Raw genomic sequence first — 20,517 nt, forward strand, 5'->3', positions numbered from 1 at the left:
GAACCCTTCTCCACTGCTGGTGGGAATGTAGACTGGTGCAACCATTTTGGAAATTAGTGTGGAGACTCCTTAAAAAACTAGAACTGGAAATCCCATTCAACCCAGCTATCCCCCTACTGGGAATTTTCCCGGAGGAACGGAAAACGTCATATCATAGTGATATATGTGTACCTATATTTATAGCAGCACAATTAGTGATAGCCAAATCTTGGAAACAACCAAGATGCCCATCACTTGAAGAAAGGATGAAAAACGTGGTATTTTTATACAATGGAGTATTACTCAGCTATAAAGAATGATAATCTCAAAGCCTTCATATTTAAGTGGATGCCACTTGAAGATATACTCATAAGTAAAATAAACCAGACCCACATGGGTAAATATCATATAGTCTTCCTAGTATAAGAACTCAAAAGAAGAAATACAAATAGAAAGACATAACACAATTAAAAGGAAAGCAAGAATTTGAGGATTAGACAATGAAGAGAGGGCAAGGAGAAAAGCTAGGAAACATGACAGGGGCAAAGGAATACATTTACATGCACAAGATGGGTAAGGCAATGATCCTGAGAAACATCAGCAGGTTTTTGAAACTAGCAGTTAATTAGTAGGATTCTTACCCTGACTAACTATATATGCTGATACCTGTGAACTAAGCAACTGCATTGAAGTTAGCAATGTGTAATAGTAGGGTCATACTTGGAATGTCTGTCATCCTGGTCTTCTAAATACGTACTGCTTGTTATGACATTCCAATTATTGCTATACTGTCTCTCAAGTAAATATTTGTTTTTTGTTTTTTTAAAAAGGGTAATAAATGAAAAATAGAGACAAGAAAAAAAAGTCACAGGACTGTCCTGCTATGGTATATATAATACCATTATATATACGGTATATAATGCTGTATATGGTTAGATTTCTGAATTTCTGTGTAAAAATATGTAATTATTTATTCATATTTTTAAAATACTTTTTAAATTTTTTTCTTAATATTCTATAGGGATTTAAAGTTTAACATATCAATACTGGATGGAAAATACCTGTTCCATGTTATGCCTAAGATGTTTGATATTCAGACAGATGCTTAAGTTAAACCCAACTGCATATGTTGAAGGGTAATAATAAGCTTCTCTTCTGAAGGGTTAACAACCTATATTTGCAGACCAAAAATTAGAAAAAAAGAAGGGCTGCAAGGTCAGCCTACATATTGGCCCTAGCCTTTCAAGGTCAGTGAAGACTCAGGATATAGGAGAACTTATACTATAACGTCATGTAACTCAGTGGTGTCCCAAATTTTCTGATCAAGAAGATTTTGGAGCCACAGAGGAATGTGATCGATGATGTATAGTGTGCCTAAGGAGAGTCAAATGGAGAGAAAACATTCTTTCAGGCTTTGTCAGAGAGCAAATTGGTCAAGCAATGTCCGTGACTCATCCACATGGCTGACACTGACAAAGGATCTACAAAGTATGATACAGGGTTTTGGGATGAATCCTGAAGGGACTTGACTGACTGTATCAGATACAAAAGTTACAGTTTTTGTTATATAGGTCTTGCTTTATCTTGATCTTAGCCATCTAGCAGAAATGTATGAAAACGAGGTAGAAGGGGTGAAGCCATGTTGGTATGCTGGGCTGTAAAGGGCTCAAGTCAACAACTTTTGACATTTTCAGTCTTGCCTATGGCTCACTACTATTATAGACTGCTGGACTGTATTGGAGTGTTTTGCTGAATTCATGCACCCACAATATTTAAATGACAATGGAATACCCTTCTCTGACAAAACTAAACAAAAAAAAAAGGATACAAATGAATGACCATCTTGTATCTGTATATTCAAAATAATTAGGATAGATAAACAGCTACATTCTCTTAATTCAATGAACAATGTTTGTTTTAATAGTGTTTGTGGATGGGATGTCATATCTGCATCTTGTACAATGAATAACCACTGAGACAACAATGTGCAATGTATTTATTATTGAAATTGTCCTGCAGATTGGTTTTGAAACTGTCTCATTCTTATTTGTTTCTCAATAAAATTATTTAAAGTAAAGAATAGAACTTTACTGGTTTAGTGTTTGAGTTACTTATTTGGGTTAGTATTTTAAATTTAAATTATTTTTAAAGCTCTTCATTTTTTGTTTTTTAATTTTTGGCAGAACCATGGATTGAACTCAGGCCCTTGCACTTGCCAGACAAGCACTTACTCCACTGTGCCATCTCCCCAGCCCCTGAAGCTCTTTAGAAGTCATTACCTTTTAGGAAATGCAATGGGCAAAACTATCCATAATGGAAAACTATTTGATTTGGAGTTCAAAGATCAGAATGAAATTTAGATGACTTTGTTACTTAAGGAAATTAGAGGTATAATTAATAGAAGTATGCATCATATTAATGTATAATTTTTACAATGTATTCATCTATACTTATATATAATTAATATAATTTGATATAATTTTAATTAAAATAGTAAAGTTCTCCCCAGTGGAAAGTCAGCTAGAATGCTGAGGTGGAGACTTTCTTGGGGTGTCAGTGCTTTTCCTGGTCTCTGTCGGAGCACTGGGAGGGGGACTCACTGTGGTCTCTCGAGGCTGCGACGGCAGGGCATTCCTGCGAAGCCCAAGTGGAAAGTATTTCCTCAGAGTAACTGTTCTCGTGTTGCAGAGAACTCTCATTTTCTGCCACTTGCATGTTGCCATTGAATTAAGCTATGTGGTTTATTATTTTTTTCTTTTTTCCATTTTTGTTTGCATATTTTGAACCAGCTACTTGGGCTTTTTTTTTTTTTTTTTTTTTTTTTTTGTCTTTTTGAGACAGGATTTTGCTATGCAGGTCAGACTCACTTTGAAGCCCAGCCTGGCTTTAAACTGACAGCAGTCCTCCTGCCTCAGCCTCCTGAGTGTTGGGATTACAGGCATGTGCCCCCACATCTGGCTCTCAATTTGCTTTTACTTAGATTGAGTTGCTAAAAGTATTATCATGATTGCAGAATTTCTGCAAACTTGCATTTCATCAGTTTGAACTAATGTTTGATTGATCATGAAAAAAATCTATGGAAAACATTAAAGCTTTGGAGTAATTTTGGCAAATAATTCCAGGGAAAAAGCAATGTACTTTGGAAGTACAGACTACATTGAAATCTGTAAAGTCCTGTGCTTGTGACTGGCAAGAAATCTCAAGTTACTTTTCTGAAGAGATGGAGGGAGGAAGGGAGGGAAGTGAGAAAGTGACAGGGAAGCAAAAAGAATGAATTTGTGTTATGTACAGGTTCCTGCTCTCACAAGGAACACAATCATCACGTACTGCAAACATGCACTAACCAAAGCAAAAATTTAGAACAAAAGTAAATACCTGTTCTGTTGGATGTGGTGGAAAACTAGGACTCAGAAGGGTGAGGAAAAATTCTAAGTGACTTCTCTTCAGCTTTGTGACCATAGAAGTGGTCTGAGTTGGAAGCGAATGGCACTGAAATCGTGGTGTGGAATGTGACGGTGCGCATTTCCCTGGGAGATGGGGCCTGCGGCTTTGGGGCTTGAGTGCCAGTTCCTCTGCTGCTGTCCTACCTCGGTGGCATTTCGCTAGTCTCTTCGAGAACTGTGTGTTGAATGTTAGAAGTTCACCTTCAATGAAAAATAACTTTTTTTCCAGGCAACTTAAAAGTACTTGTCCCAGATGACTTCTGGTTCTATAATTTAGTTTGCATTTTTCCTTTATACAGTTTGTTAAAGAGGATGATAATTTTTAAAAAATATGCAGTTATGAAATTGTGTAATTTAAATACAGAAGTTGAACTTGGGTTGTTTTGAGTTTTTGCTTCTCTGTTATTCTTCCTATGCACTTAAATTAATGAAAATAAAACTCATCACAGGCTGTTAACATATGCTCCAACCATTTGCAATCTGCATTCAGCCTTATGTATTTCCAAGTTAAAACTCACCTGTCACAAAATAATGTCTATGAATGGTAGTTAAGTTTGTGGAGTATGGATTATCACACAGGGTGTGCAATAAACCTGAATTATTGCATGAGTCATATTGCAGGTCCCTAAGCAGTAATGGAAGAGATTAGTCATTGTCTCTTCTCCTTGCGATTGTGTGACATAGAACAAGAAGAGGTTTAAATCAGACACCCTGTACTCACAGTCCTGGGTGGGTTGCAAAGGGGTTTGGGAATATCCGGGATATAATTGTCCCAGGAGTTAAGGCTTTTTAATCCTTTTGTAATTGGAGAGTGCAGGCCAGCATAGCAGAGAGCTAATAGAAATTTCAGCGGAGGAGAGCTAGTCATTGGGTCTCAGCATTAGAGTGCCCATATCGCAGGCAGAATCAGGGGAAGAACTGCTCACAGTCTGAAACAAAACACACTTGCCTGTATTTCTGGATTTTTTGAAAGCTTGAAGTAATGTATTTTTAATCTTCTGCAGAGCGATCACTGTCAACTGTTCTGCTCTTGACATAGCGTTAAAGTGGAAGTTAAGAAAATGTCATGCCCTGAATAAATAATCTATTTTTTCTTGCTTTTTCCCCTTCGTAGCCCCTGAAAGTAGTGTTGCTTGTCCTAGATTATACATCTAATAGAACAGCTGGCTGACCAACAGGTGGGCAAGGACTGTTGTGAATGTGATTAAAACTAGGTTAGATGATTTTGAGAAAAATATGTTTTGTAAGTACCTCAAGTACTGCTTCGGATAAGGAAGGAATGTGGTGACACTATTTGTCCCAGTCTATCTACTTGGAGTTCATAGTCAGGTACACATTCACTTTCTTCCCAATTCATTTTTCCCCTTGGGGATTTTTAGGCTTGCACAATCTGACTCTTGGAAAATTGACATTGTTGTGTGGTACTGTAAATACTGCGTGCTGTTTACAGAAGAAGGACTTGTGCCGGGTAAGCATCATGTTTAAGCACCATGTTTGACACGCACGGAAAGTACATGGCAGATCTGAGCAATTAATTCTGCAGGGAAAGGAATTCCATGTAGCCTACTCTTGGTCTAGTGTAGCTTTGGGAAGAATAGTAATTACATGACCAAAATGAAAATCCGAGGTCAGAGCCGGCCAGATAGCTCAGCAAGTTAAAGTGCCTGCTTAGGCAGATTCAGGAGCTAGGGGTTCCATCCCATGCTGGTCCCATCCCCAGGCTGCACTGAGACGGTGATTAAGACTGAGCATGGTAGTGCACACCTGTAATCCCAGTGCTTGGGAACCTGAAAACAGGAGGATCACTACAAGTCTGATCTGTGTAGCGACACCCTGTACACATGTACTCAATAAAAAAAAAAGAAAGAAAGAAAAAATAAAAAAAGAAAGTCACAGGCCATAAAAGGTGCACATTAATTACTAATAATAATCTCTTTCCCCTTCCACCTTTATTGTGTTTTTAAAACATAATCAGTCAACAAGTGGGCATGCTGTTGCTGTCATTCCTGTCCTATCTAAGACTGCGTTTCCCTGGGCAAACTTGCCAGCAAGGAGTGCAGTAATTGAAGGGAATGGCAAGGGAAGAAAAAAGACAAAGAAGGAAGGTAGAGGGAAAGGAGGGAGCTGTTCTCTCCCAACCCTAGAATCTCTCTGCTCCATGCAGAGCATGTGAAACCCCCACTGTGTGGGGTCTGAGCACATATTGAGTAGGCACCAGCACATAGCCTCCCTTCCGGCCCAGGAGGGGCACTGTCTACCTGGGTTAGTGACACACCCCATCACTTAAGGACTGGGACCCCTGGTGTGTTCTCACTCCAGACCCACCTCCTGTAGTCCCTGTGTCCTGTGCCTTTGACCAGCCTGGTGTAAACTGAGGTTCCTGTGACCCCCTCCTTGGAAATGATCTTGTGCTGGGGCTATGCACAGAGCTCAGGCAAACCCTGACCAGTATATTGGGAAAGAAATTACAAAAGACAGAGCTGCTGTTGGTAGAAGAGGTGCCTAGGGCCAGCGACATGTAGTCATGCAGTTTCCATGCCTGTTGGGAGCGCTGTGATCTGGGCACCTCCACGTGGAGGGAAGCCACCCAGAGCTCCACAGTCCTTGGAGTCTGGGGATTTTTAATGGAAGAAGCTTCATTAGGTTAGTATGATGGCTTGTTGTCTGCATCCCCGACTCCTCTGCCCTTCACTGAAGGCGGGTGTGGGGCTGGGAGCGCCAAGTCTGTAATCATGGTTTGGTCTTCGCGGTAACAGCTATCATGTAGGAGCCTTCCAAAGCTCTTTGGCTGGAGTTAACCCTGTCACTCTGAACTTCAAGGAGGAGGAGCTCTGTGTCAGGAACCAGAGTCAAAGGCTAACTATTAGAAGACAAGATTCTCCTGGTACCCTCATTGGTTGAGAAATTACAAGGACTTGGAAAATAGTTCTGTGCCCACGACCCGGGAACCAAGACCTAAGTTTGTACTTCTTCTTCCAAGTCGCAGTACTATGAGGGGCAGATACTAACTCATAATCCTCTTAGCAGCTGCTGTCTAAGAGGCAATGTTTTAATAGGTAATTTCAGTGGTACTTTTGGGCAACTTACCAAAACTATGTTTTAATTTTACATGATGCCAAAAAGGACTGTAAACATGACCTACTTAATAGGACGTTATGACAAAATGTGCCGAATATGTTCACATCAACTAGTTTTACTGCTTGTGTGGCTTAAAATAAAAGTGTTCATAGCTTTTTTTTAAGAGTAGTATTAGTTTTCAGAAAACCTATATTAAGATTTTAAACCCTGAGACTAGCTGAGGTTGTATTGTTGAACAAATTACAGTTGTATTATCTTTAAATTTTTTATTTGTCCCATGGGGTCATCATTTCTCATCATCAGGGCTATTGCGGTAGTTAAATGCGATTACATATGCACAAATAATTGCATTAGAGTAAGCCAATATTTTTATACATTTATTTATATCATTAACATTTACAAATAAAGAAATGCATTTAAAGCTTTAATCCATATATCTTAAGTCTTATGATCACATATTTTCTCCTCACATAATGTAAAATTAAATTATTTCATTTTGAATATATGATTCTGTCTTAAAATACAATGCTATAAAAGACTTGGCTAATTTTTTTACTTATTAGTTTATATTTTGACTTAATGCCACATACGTACCTATCACTTTAATAATACATAGATAATGCAAAAGGCGCACATCAAAATAGTGTGTAAAATTATTTGGAGCCATTACTGTTAGCTAACTGAGTTGGATAAAGGTCAATATTACTACAAACCGATTTTTTCTATAATTTTATAGTTTTTGCCAGTATTTCTAAGAAACGCTACTTTCTGGGACCATCTCCTGCACTTTGGTGATTTTACAAAAGAAAAGTATGTTTCTGGCTCACACCAACTGTCTGGTGAGGTTAGACGGGGCCTCCCTCCTAGCCGCTAGTACCACTGGCTCTGCGTCTGTCCACCAGCACGGTCACCGTGGCGTGGGGCGGGGGAGCACAGCACATGACTTACCAATTGACCAAACTCCATGGGTGCGTGAGTCGTTATCCCCCGTGATGCTGGCTGCACCAGCTTTGGAGCCGGTGGGGAGATGCAGCCCTACTGTGTGCACAGAATAACAGGGTATTTGGAGGCAGCCTCGATGACTAGCATAATCTCTTTTATTTATTTTTTGTATTTTAGTAAGGGTCTACAGGGTCTCACTGTGTAGATCGGACTTGGGGTGATCCCCCTGTATTCAGCCTCCCAAAAGCTGGGATTTCAGGTGCATGCTACAGCGCCCAGTCTCAATTGCCAGCTCAGCGTGCCCTGGGGGTGGGGTCTGCATGGCAAGCCCAGGGATCGAACCCCGGCTGCTAAGTCTGCCTAAGAAGGCGCTTTAACCTGCTGAGCTATTTGGCTGGCCCCGCATAATCTCTTGTACAACAAATTTACTGATTCAATGGTCTCCTTCAATGTTATTCAACATTCCAATTCATTATTAAAAAATACAATTTGTATTTTAATTTGCGTTTCCAAACTATGTCCCATTAATTCTGTTACTGGATGAGGATTTTTAAAATGTTTCTGTGTAGTATTGACCCACACAACATTGCTTCTAAAAATTATGTTCCACAAGGTTCTTTTTAGACAGCAGTTGGTTTTTTGGTTTTTTTGTTTGTTTTGTTTCTTTGTTTGTTTTTTATCAGTGGAACTCTCCAAAAGCAAGAACCTGCCAAAACCCGGGATCAAATCAGGGACCTTTAGATCTTCAGCCTAATGCTCTCCCAGCTGAGCTATTTTGGCCACCTTACTCTGCAAAAGTAAGAATTAAAACGAACATGTAAGGTCCTTAGAGCTTTGTGGCCAAGCTTTTGCTGTTGTGGTCATGCTATGTAGAGATTCCATATATGGTTTGGTAGCACTTACCACGGTCAAAACCATTATGACCAAAATGTTCAAAATACTCAGAAGAAAATCACTCAGCTCATATACTGTAGAGAAGCAAAATAGCGCAGGGGTCAGCAGACATGGCCCACAGGCGAAGTCCGGCTTGGCACCTCTTTCTTATAATTATTAAGATACGGGATAGAGCTGCAACCCTTTGCTCTTGAATGGACCTTGGCAGCCTTCGTTCTGTGGCCAACCAGTTCCAATAGAGACTACAAGGCAAGACTGTTGGCTTCTCAAGCTGAAAATATTTATATCTGGGCCTTTATAGGAAATAATTGCCCCTCCCTGGATTAAAGGAAAGAATTATGAGGGTCAGGAAAATACTAAGATTTATAAACAGAAGACCTGAATTTGAATACCGATCCTGGTGCATATTCACTGTGTGGCTTAGCTAGATCTCTGAGCTTTCTGAGGTGTTTGCTCCCTGTGCATGGTCTAAATGACTTTTAAGCAGAGGATTAATAGTAATTGTACTTGAAATCTCATGCGCTTTTATGGAAATGCAAAGGCTAGCATATTTAATGATCTCTCGCAAACTGTTGTGCAGATAAAATTGATCATTTCTAAAAACCTGCTGCATCTCTCTGTCTTTCTTCTTTGCTCCATAAAAGTTGAAATAAGGCTTGTGGCTTGATTCCTGTGAGCTGCGAAGGGACAGCACCTGCAAACGCGTGGATTTCTATCATCGCATTTCTCCGACAGAGGTGCACAGCGCATATCAGATTCTTAATTGGCCATCATTCATGAAACTACTAACTCAAATCATTTCAATCTTCATTTTCAGACTTGCCAAAAGTGTAATTTTTGTCACTCTTCAGGCCTTGCGAGGAAAGATCTTATAAACACGGTAACCGTGTGCTGATACAGAGGCCAGCGAGTCCACGGCTGCCTCCAGAGCTGCGCACTGGGCTCGTAATGAAACCGAATGAATGTGATTTTCTTAAAATAAGAAACTCTGATTCTGCTGCTTAGCTGTGAGCAATGGAATCATATTAGATATTTTTAGTTCTCTTCAACTCCTGCGGATTCTTTTTTTGAAAACGTGTATTTTGTACAGGGTCTCACTGTGCAGCTCGGACTCATAGTGATTCTCCTGTTTTCAGCCTCCCCCGTGCTGGGATTACGGATATGCGCCACCACACCCGGACACAGTTGCCAGCTCAGTGCACCTGGGGACGGGGCCAGTGCGGATCGAACCCTAGCCCTTGTGCTTGCCTAAGCAGGCACTTAGTCCGCTGAGCTATCTTGCCGGCCCACTCCTGCAGATTCTCAGGTGTTTTATGTACGCACCCTAAGAAACGTTGTATCTGAGAAAACTAGAGTGTCACCAACCTCCACATGTGCCATTCTGGGTTTAAAATGAAAATCACAGTTTGGAAAGAAATTTGAAAACAATGACATAGTCGGTATATTCTTTGGGGGTTAAATCATTGGCTAGACATCACAGATTCATGACAATAAGAAGGGGGTTGTTTTGAAAAGGACACTGTACAAGTAATAGGGGAGAGAAAAGAAATAGTGCAGAGCTGCTTGTAAACCACACTTCAACAGTCTGCAGCGCCTAAAAACGTTTCCTGGTTGACATTACCAGGTGTTTGCCGAACATTTGAGGCTGTACATTGCTAACTGCCTTTAAAATTCACAGAAACTCTGGGAAGGACATAGAAATTCAGGCAACTCTAAAAATCATTCTCTGCTTAACAAAATTGGGCATGAAAATAGTGATGAATTAGTGGTACGCTCACTGAAAATGCTTTCCATTTAAAAATTAATGAGTATAGGTACGTGACTAAGCCAATGAAGAGCGATGGAGAGCACACAGAATATAGAATGACAGAAATTTTCCCTTCTGCTACCGACTGGAGCCTCTCAGGCCCTCCAGTTTCCGTCTCTCGTCGCCCTCCAAGTCATCTGTGTGTGTATGTGTGGGCTTGTCTACATACTTGTGCATGTCTGTATGTCTGCAGTCATTTAGTCATGTTCCTTCACTAGACAAGTGAAATGTGTTCTGTATCACACTACTGTCATAGGAGAAGTCTTGACATTTTCCTTTCTTTCTTGAAGATTTGCTCTATTGTTTTAGCAACTAGATAGTATTCTATTATATGTAACTTCTTTAATCTCCTCTTGATGACCGTTTGATGTCTTCCACCGCAAATGGGGCTGCTGTGGATAGTTTAATTTTACGTACACTACAATTTGCCTTTCTCCATCACCACTTTTCACCATACATTTCATATACTTGTTTTTAAAAATCATGATTGTGACTTCTATTTATCAAATTGCCCATGTAGGTAGATTTTTTTTTGTAGGTGGATTTTTTAATTATATATTGTAACGTGGTTAATATAAAATTGAAAAATACATAAATGATTGAAAAAAAAGGAGGGCCGGGGAGGTAACTCAGCGGCTTAAGCACCTGTCTTGCAAGTGCAAAGTCCTGAGTTCAATCTTTGTATGGAAAAAAAAAAAAAAAAAAAGGAAAATAGGGCTGTATTTCCTTATGGCAATTTTCCTATGCCTGCTTAATGTCACTGCTGCCATACCATAATCAGGGACTTCTAGAGACATTTAACGTGCCAGGATGCAAGATCTTTATGGGTGTTACAGAGGTGAGCTTGTGCTGTAAGCTGTCTGTCACTGAATGGCTTTTTCATCTTACAAAATAAAAATAAAATAATGACAGCTCATTTAATATGAACTTCAAAGATATAGAAAGCCATTATATAATTCCTTGCTCTCTGTAGTACCTACTAGTTCTGCTGTGATAGTTTTACAAAAAATGTGTCATCTCCTTGTATAGGTGGGTAATTCTGTTATGTACATTGTCGTATCATCCCATGGAAGGTCCAGAAAGCATCCTGCAAACTGGGGGAAGCCAGCAGTGTACACATATGCTTATCTTGTTTTTCTGAAGGTTTTGCTCCATTTATATTATCCTCAGATACTTTTTAAATGAAGGTATGTGGGTCTAATAAATACTTGCATCCTTACAAAGGGCTTTCTCCTGCTTCCATACACTAAATAATTTAGTTTAGTGTAAAATTCTGGGATCAGGTTTTCCCATTTGTAAATGCTTCTGTGCTGTATTTTGACTTGATGGTGTGCAACAGAAGTTTGACACTGGCTTGATTTTCTATTCTTTATTGGTAACTTTTTTTCCTGAACAACTGCCTTTTTCACTTGTAAAAGACATTTCCTTTTGACCTTTCTCGGTTTCAATTAGTTGTTTTTAGAAAAAGTTTTAAATGGTATTGTTTATATTTCTATTTTAATGATTCTGTTTTTCCAGTTCAGCACCTCTGGCTATTTTTGTGATGTTTCTTCATTCTCAGTTCTGTCGTTTGCCTCTGAAAATTCTTTCGGTCTTGCTTTGCTCTTCAGTTCTGAGAACTGGTTTGCATTCCTAAGCTGTGCATTGATTTGAGTTTCTGCCACTTCTATTCTGCTCGTATCTTGAATGTGCATTGTAAATTTGCACTTACACATTCAGTTTCTTTTCCATCTTCTATTATCTCACCTATCTCCTTTTTTTTTTTTTTTGGGGAACCGGGGATTGAACTCAGGTCCTTGCGCTTGCCAGGGAAGCGCTTATTCCACTGAGCCATTTCCCTAGCCCCTTATCTCCATTTTTTAAATTAATTTTGCCTTTCTTAGTGAATTCATTTTTGCTTGCTTCCATCTCCAGACTTATAGCTATGTTGACCTTTTCTTAATGGTGACTTCCAGGCATGCTCATGGTCCTGCAGTGTGCCATGTTTTAGAGGCGTTTGCTTCTGAGTCACTCATTTATTCAGTGAGGAAATATCATTCTGACTTCCATGAAGCAGTTTCTAGATGGTTGCACAGAGCAGCCTTTAAACCCTGGCGGTGCCCTTTCCGGGTCCCCTTAAGCCCTGGAAAACACCTTAACTTGTGCGTTAATAAGGAACTATACCTGAAGTACAGAGTCTTACCACAGTTCCTTGTTCAGAGTTGAGTCTCTGCCACCTATTTTCAGGTCAGATGTGAACCTGAAAATCTGGTGGACCTTCCTCCCCGTCTCCTCCCAGCTCCAAGCTGACAGTACACACTCTACTCTCAGAGGGGAGCTGGGGCGAAGCAGCTGCAGGCGCCAAAGGAACCTCTCCTAGAATGCCAAGATCTCCTTAGGCAGGATGCAATCAACAAAAAGATCAATGTGTATGCTTACCAACAGTTGCTGCATAAATGATTTGGTGGTTCTTTGCTTAGCAGAAATGTGAAAGATGTGAGGTTGGTAAAAGCAAAATCCAAGAGGAGACACTAAGAGATCGGGACGACTATGGCACCAGTTGAAGAGCTTTGTCTCTGCACGGTCCCTTGTGTAAGTGTCTGTAGCATGTGATACGTGCTCCCGGCTGTCTCAGGGCTTTGTGTTGCGGCAATCCTTCCATCTCTATGGTTTCACTTTCTTTTTACTTGCTGAGGGTCCATCACAGTCGAAAACACTGGTGGTGAACCTGTGGCCGCAGGCTTCGGTAGGTTGTTCGTATTACTGACAGGTCTAAAAAGTTCACCATCATTGATGTAAAATATTAAACAGAAAGTTTCAGGTATAAACAAATCCTAAGTTTTCAATAACTTTTGGGAACACAAGTTGCTGTAAGGGTTCAATGTCCATTATCTGTTATCGTTAATCTTTTGTTGTGTCTAATTTGTAAGTTAAACTTTACCATTGGCATGGATGTGTAGGAAGACCCGGAATATGTAGGTTTCGGTATTAGGTGGGGTTTTAGGTGCCCACAAGGGGGCTTGGAATGCATTTCTGTGTATTCAAGGGAACTATTTTATTTAAAGACTGTGCTTATACCAGCCCATAAGCCCATAAACAAACTGAGGCATCAAGAGATAGAACCACATGTCTAAGTCAAGCAAAGAGTCTGGGAATGTGTTTCTAAGTCCACAGGGCAGGCTATAGTGGTGTGGTGTGTAGCTTCTGACCTCTGACCCCTGGCACTGGTGGTGACATGTGACAGACCTGTATGGTGTTGACGAGACAAAGTTACATCTGTTGTACCATAATCTGTGAATAGCCTGATGGCATCTATGTCTCTTACTCAATAGTTTAGATGCTAAAACCTCAGGCTCTGCCTTCCTCAGAAGGGTCAGGCCACTGTGATTTTAGGAAAGTAGTTATTCCAACTCAAAATTGTTGCCTTTGAAAAAATAGTTTCTACCAATCATTTGCAAAAAATCTGTTTGAAAAGCAATGGAACACAGCCCTGGTACGTGCTCCAATACTCCTTTCATTTGTACATTTTGCACTGAGGAATGTAGGTCTGTGCTTTCACTATACTTAAAAGAAATGGCAATTACAGCAAGGTTGCATGACCTGCTGATGTTGGGGGACAGTGAGGGTGTGGTGTCTGGCCACCTGGCGGCACCCACAGTCTCTACTGGAATTGTTCATTACAGTATTTGCATCTGTAAACATATGTAAAGCATAAGCTTTTCCATAACATATCTTTTCTGCTGTGTGATACTCAAGCAAATTATTTTGAAGATATTAATTTGTCAAAATCGAGAGTACATGGGAGTCTAATGCTGCAGCCTCTAGCAAATGCACTAGAGGAGCCAGCAGTGCAGAAACCTCTTCAGGTAGGCTGCCTGCCCTCTCCTGCTCCAGACTGACAGAAGTTGATAAGTTTTGAATTACTGCTCCAAGATAATGGCTAGTTCTTTTAGCCTAATTTTAAATAAAATTGTATTAAGTATTAGTAATCAATTGAAAACTTTGCATTTCTTTTCTCTTCAGTGTATTTTCTTGACCTCAACTTTTTCTGTTCGTAAGAGCTTGGAAACCTGTTGCCCATTTCAGCTCTTAAATTTTACGATTTCATATAAAGAAATTCAGCAGCTCTGCCCCGCATTGCACAGCACATTTTATTGCAAATGTAGAAATATAACGGGCCCTCGCAAGTGAGGTGCTGTCTTATGACCTTGTGACAGGTATGAAATAGCAAGTGAAGAGTGACTGTGTTCACCGCCGCTCATGAAGCAGGAGTGTCCTGAGGGCTGCCGATGCCTGCTTGGCTGGGAGACTGCGGCGGACTGTTAACTGAGAGAGCATCACTTTAGAGCTTATTTGATTAGATATCCAGGGCCCTTCTCAGGGCTGTACATAATCCGCAGAGCATGAAGAGACAACATTGGCTCAACGCCTCTCTATTTTAAATGTACTTCAGGAGCAAATGCACCGTCGCTGGCGCCGTCGCTGTTAGCTTCAGCATCTCTGTCCTCACCCCCGCTGTTTAGCTCAACTGTGACACCTATTCCAGTCTTTAGCGGTTGCTCCTGAGTCTGGCTTTGTGAGCAAGAGAGTGACCTTAACAAGATGGCGTTCACCGAAGACTTCCCACACACCGTACTCCTGGCTTACACCTCCATGAATATTGTGTCACTGTCAGTGCTGTTTTAAAGATGAAACAATTGTGGCGCAGAGAGAACTTTTTAAAGCAACTTTCTCAGTGACAAAGTGACACAGCTAGGAATTAAAAAGTATCTTTTATTCTCTGGAACCTGTAGTTTTAACCACTATGCCTTTATTGTTCTTAAAAATAAATTTGAGTAGGTCTGTTTGCAATTGAGGAAAATTATTGAGAACAACAACAACAGCAACAACAACAAAAAAGATTCTGATTATGTTTGCTAGGCTGTACGTTTCTTAAGTGGAAAACATTGAAAGTTTTGGATTTATGATGTCATATCACTTTCAGGGGCAAGTTGATGACAAAAATTATGTGGTTCAATTATTTTACTGTGTATAGATGGCATAGTGTTTTTAATTGCTATCTGGTTTATTATTTGATTCCAAGATCAGAAACATAACACCAAGTTATGCTTAAGTTCCTATAAGAAAAGTCTTTCAACAATAACTTTAAATTCTGACTTCTAGGAAGTGTATTATATAGAAGTTCAGATTTCCAGTTCCTTCTTAATACATGAGAACATTTATTACTCAAATTCTTTGCTCAAAAATAGTTCCCTATTTTCACGATGCTACTGAATCATTTTTCTCACCTCTTGGCATGAGGGCTAAGAGGAGAATCAGATTATCAGACATTTAAATACCATCAGGTATTAAATAATATTTACAGATGCCCGAACAAACATCATTTTATTACACCTTGAACAATTCTATATTGGTTTGAGTTTCAGAAAAACCTGATTGGCCAACATTCTGTGTTCCTATTTTATCAACAATGAGTGTCTGTAAAGACTTAGAATCTGAGTGAGTGCCCTCCCTGTAAAAGATATTTGGAGAGATAGAAGGCCTTCAAGACCAGCATGCTGTTCTTAGGGAAGCTAGGAGACTACATACAGATATATAATTATCATTTTTGGAAGGGAATTTCCCCTCAACCTGTACTTGCAGTTGTAGGTTGTTTGCCTCTCTCTTGCTACCAAAAATGTTTGATAGGAGCTCATTCAAAAAGTGAGTTAAGAAGAAATGCAGCTCCTATAGATTTGCAAATGCAAAGCTATAATGTTGGATTTTATTATGTAAGTTGCATCTAAAAATAGCAAGGGAGCCATCTTGTGAAATACTGTTCGAACTGCAGGCACTCGGGTTCCTGGCCCAGTTGAAGGTGGGTGGTGCTTAGGTGAACATAAAATGTCAAATTAACCCTTGACTGAGTTACATGAATTGGTAGGTTGATGCACTTGTGTGTTCTCTCCCAGCCTAATTTGGTGGAAGCCAAGTCTTGGTAGAACATCGTGTCTACACGTGGATGCACACCCTGGCTGCACATGGGAAGAGACACTGTCAAGGTCAGGGACCAGTGCCTGCAGCCTTCACCCCAGGCTCTTCGTGGCCATTGAGTGCCTGGTTTAAAACTCAGCCAAAATGCTCAATGCCTGTTCAACCTTGAACTCGTTACTGCTCCTCAATTAACCGCAACTTGCACATTCAGAAAGTAGGGATAATTAGTTGTTCTTAAACTTCATAGGAATATTTGGAAAATTAAGTATTTACAGGAAGGAATTTGCCCTGCATCTGACATGCAACGAGAAAATGAGTTTTCAATAAATCATGTTTGTCTCTATCATTCTATTGGTAGTGAAAATAGTTTTACTACTAAAAATCTAATAGTATGGTGATGCCTTTTCCAGTCCAGAAGGGATATACTAATCAAGAGCACTCTAAGGGTGAAAGGGAAAGGCAAATTTACCTTGAGGCTAGATTAAGTTAAGTATAACACTTCATTTGTGGAGGTTTGCATACTAAATTTTATTCTTTTTCCTAAGGAACGTCTCCTTTTATGTTGTATAGCTTTGTATTCACCAGTGCTGCATTCATTGGAGTGTGACTCTGATTTGCTGCTATAGATATTTAAAAATACATATGCACATTCCCACTTCTCAAGTGGAAAACAATAACTTAGTTGTTATGGGCTGGAGAATTTTAAGTTTCACACAGGATTCTGACATGTATCCTTGTTTTAAAATTAGTAACCTAGAAGAATTGTGTACAGAGTGTGGGAATTTTGAAGGGAGGTGTTCTTTCTATCAACACATCATTTAACTGCTTCTGAACAAGATCCTTGCACTTGGGCCGGGGAGATAGCGCAGTGGCACAAGCGCCCGCAGGCAAGCGCAAGGTCTCGAGTTTGATCTCTGGTACCAAACCAAACCAAACAAAAAGAACCATGCACTCCTGGAACCCCGTTCCCCCCTCGGTATTTGGTCAGGTTCTTTCCTCATGCAGAATGGCTATGGTTTTGCCTAAACAGAGACGATGAGATCGTCACTTGGTGTGGATTTCTGAAAGGCTCGCTCTTGTGCTGCTTCTGAATCCGTGCTGCTCTTGCCGTCCCAGCTCCACAATTTCACTTCTTGTCCTACAGCAGCAACATTGTTCTGCATCTAAAAGAACACATTGCTTAGCATTAAGTTGTATTTTAATTATGGGTTTTGAGGGTGATTTTAAACTTTGAGTGCATCAGGAACTATGCTGTTCTCTTATCAGTCCTGAGCAAAGTTAAAAGCAGTACAGTTAGGGCAGTAGAGCTATCTCGATATGAGCATTTCCCTCTAAGAAAAATAAGGGAATTTAGAAATATGTAGATGGCTCTTTTCGCTTTGGTGACTGTTTTTGAACATCTGCTGTGAACAAATCCCTGTGCACAGTGGGAAGGAAGGAAGGGTGATCACAGCGGAGCTACCGTGTCCAAGCACTGTGTGCTACGGGAGAGGGACAGACTCATGTAGCCACGTGGAAGAGCTCACGGCTGAGCTGCCCACAGCCCCTCTAAGGAAACAGCAGGCCTTGTGTGTGCACAGGGAGGCCAAGAGCCCAGCTGGCTGAAGCAGGCAGAGCTGTGCATCAGAAGCAGACGTGTGTGCAGTGGGCAGGCGGAATTTCAGTGACTAATGGAAGAGCCACACCACGCCCATGAGAAGGGGCAAGGAGCACAGAAGATGTAAGAACTCAGAAAAGTTCTGCTTGTTTTTGTCACCGAGTAGCAATGACTAGGTGTTGCTAGAAAGTCCATTGGTTGCACAACAGGAAAGGCCGGGATCTATGTGGCGACTTAGGTCTTGGGACACTTTAAAACTATAGAATGGCAGCACTGAAGCCATGAGGGTTAGCTGCCATGAGTGCCTTCAGAGGGGAAAGGGCACAGTTACGCTGTTTTGGCTGCTTGAGGTAGTGGCCATGGATGGTGGAGAATCAGTGAAGAGTGGCACAAGGTTGCGGTAGGAAAGGCTTCTCCCATGTTGCCTTCCCAACCATTCGGCTTTGGTGTCTGAGGAGACTTGAAAACTCTGGCCTGAAACAATTTGGGTTTTGTCTGGAGCACACACAGTTTGGATTTGCCTCAACATAAATGTCAGATGGGAATGAGGGGACTGGAGAAGGACAAGTGTTCTGTGAAAAAGTGCTCCATTTAAGAAAGTGTTTGTGATACAATATAAGGACACTAAAAGAGGGGACCACCCACTCAGGATCCCCCTCCTGTCCCTCTCTTGGACAGGGGCTTCTTTCCCTCAATAAATATATTCTGTTTATCAAAAAAAGAACACTGAAAGAGAAGGCTGAAGTGACTTGCAGTAGGCATCGGCTAGCCACTCACTTAGGACAAAACCCTGAATTACTGTAGCACAGGAAGATGAAATCAGTGAGGCTGACTGCATTTAAAGGAAAGGTACAATCAGAGAGCAGGAAGGGCAGATAAAACCTAAGTGTACAAAGAGCGGCATCTGAAGGGGCCTCGACACCGGACCATCTGCACGTGGCTTCTTTTCCATGAAAAACCTAACAGGATGGCTGTCAGCAAACACTTTAGCTCCAAACCCTGTGGATATCAGGTGCTCTTGGAAACCTCAGCACTTAGCACGGGCCCAGCCAAGAGAATGGTGAGGGCTCCCCTAAGGCAGAGACCACAGGAGGGTGGCTCGGGAATGCACGCGCCCTTTAGAGATCCAGTGGAGCTGTTCCAGGTGACAGCAATGGCTAAAACATGGCCCTGGACCTTGTAACCCCTACAAACACAAGTGTAAGCCTTGTAGCCTAATGAGATAGGCCAGAAGCGCACACGCAAGAGGAGGTCAAATCTGGGCATGGGCATGCGTAGTAAGGGTTCAAGGATGGCTTCCTCAGGGAACTGACTCCTAGCACCAGTTCTGAAGGAGGCTGAGGTGTGAGCCCTTGGGGAGCAGGCAGGCTGCGGGGCATGCGTTTGCGGCAAATGAAGACACCTACGAGGAAACCAGTAGGGAAAGAGTTTGGTTTTGTTAACTGATTTATATATTTCCTCTGCCTCATTCTTATTTCCATACAGGGAGATTTTTCTCTCACAATATCAATTTCCTCAGTATTGTTCTATTTCTTACTTCCTTGTGAGGTGTCTATTAATGACACACTGAAAACTTCACATGTGTGATTCCCGACTTTACCTTTCTCTCTTCTGTTTTGTCCTAACCCCTTCCTCAGCAGTACAGCCATTTTCTACAGTTCTTCCTCATCTTGGTAGGATTTTTTCTAGCTATTTTGTTTCTCTCACTTTGGCGTATGGACATTTTTCTGTTTCATGTAGCATGTCTGAGATAATGCTAAAATGTTATAATTCTGTTGGTTTCTGCACAATTATCAAGCATTCAGTACTTTACTGGGCTTTCCTTTATTCAACAACTTTTGATATTTACTAGATATTTAATTCCATGCAAAACAAAGATTTATTTTACTTTATTTTTATATTAATTTTATTGAGAAAGAAGTAGCAATGAAGCAGTTTCAAATCAGGTTAGTAAGACAGTTACAATAAATAATACATTGCATATTGTTGTCTTCATAATAGTTGTTCATAGCACAAGATGCAGACATGATATCTTGTCTAAACACTATTGGTTCAAAACTTTCTTCTCATTGAACTAAGAGAAAATAGCTGTATATCTATGCTTGCTAACTAACTAACTAACTAACTAACTATATATATATATATATTCACTTCAAAATGGTCCTTCATTTCTATCCCTTTTTTGTTTATTTTTGTCAGAGATGGGTATTCCATTGCCATTCATATATTGTAGATACATGAATTCAGCAAAGTAATCCAATATAGTCCAGTAGACCATAATAGTAGTGGATTATCCATAGAACTGGCAATGTCAGAGGTTGTTGACTTGAGCCTTTTACAACTCAGCATATTAATATGGATTTACTTTTTATCCCTTGTTTTTATACTTTTCTGCAGGTTGGTTAAATGGAGCAAGACCTATCCTAACAAGAAATGTAACTTTTGTATCTTCAGTGCAGTTGTTTTGTTCACAGGTATCAGCATAGTTAGTCAGGGTGAGAATCCTACCAATTAACTGCTAATTTCAAAAACCTGATGGAAATTCTCAGGATTGTTGCCTTAACCATCTTGTGTATATAAATGTATGGTTTTTCCTCTTCCATGTTTCCTAGCTTTCCTCCTTTCCCTCTCTTCATTGTTTAATCCTCAAATTTTCACTTTCTATTTAGTTGTGTTTTATCTTTCAATTTTTATTTCTTTGTTTGAGTTCCTACACTAGGGAGACTATATGATATTTACACAGGTGAGTCTGGCTTATTTCATTTATGAGTATATCTTCAAGTGGCATCTACTTAAATATGAAGGCTTTGCGTTAATCATTCTTT

General features: G+C 40.4%; 1 protein-coding gene and 1 non-coding gene across 5 annotated transcripts in view; one reads left to right on the forward strand and one right to left on the reverse strand.

Annotated features, from left to right (window-relative positions):
- The window catches only part of Kcnk2 (potassium two pore domain channel subfamily K member 2), a 149,029-nt gene that overhangs the window by 47,817 nt on the left and 80,695 nt on the right, over positions 1–20,517 (forward strand). The window lies entirely within an intron of this gene.
- Trnaf-gaa lies at positions 8,150–8,222 on the reverse strand. The gene has a single exon. It is a non-coding gene; the product is annotated as a tRNA-Phe (tRNA).

This window comes from Octodon degus, unplaced genomic scaffold (genome assembly GCF_000260255.1).
Source record: "Octodon degus isolate 3935 unplaced genomic scaffold, OctDeg1.0 scaffold00017, whole genome shotgun sequence".
In the NCBI taxonomy this organism is placed as follows: domain Eukaryota; kingdom Metazoa; phylum Chordata; class Mammalia; order Rodentia; family Octodontidae; genus Octodon; species Octodon degus.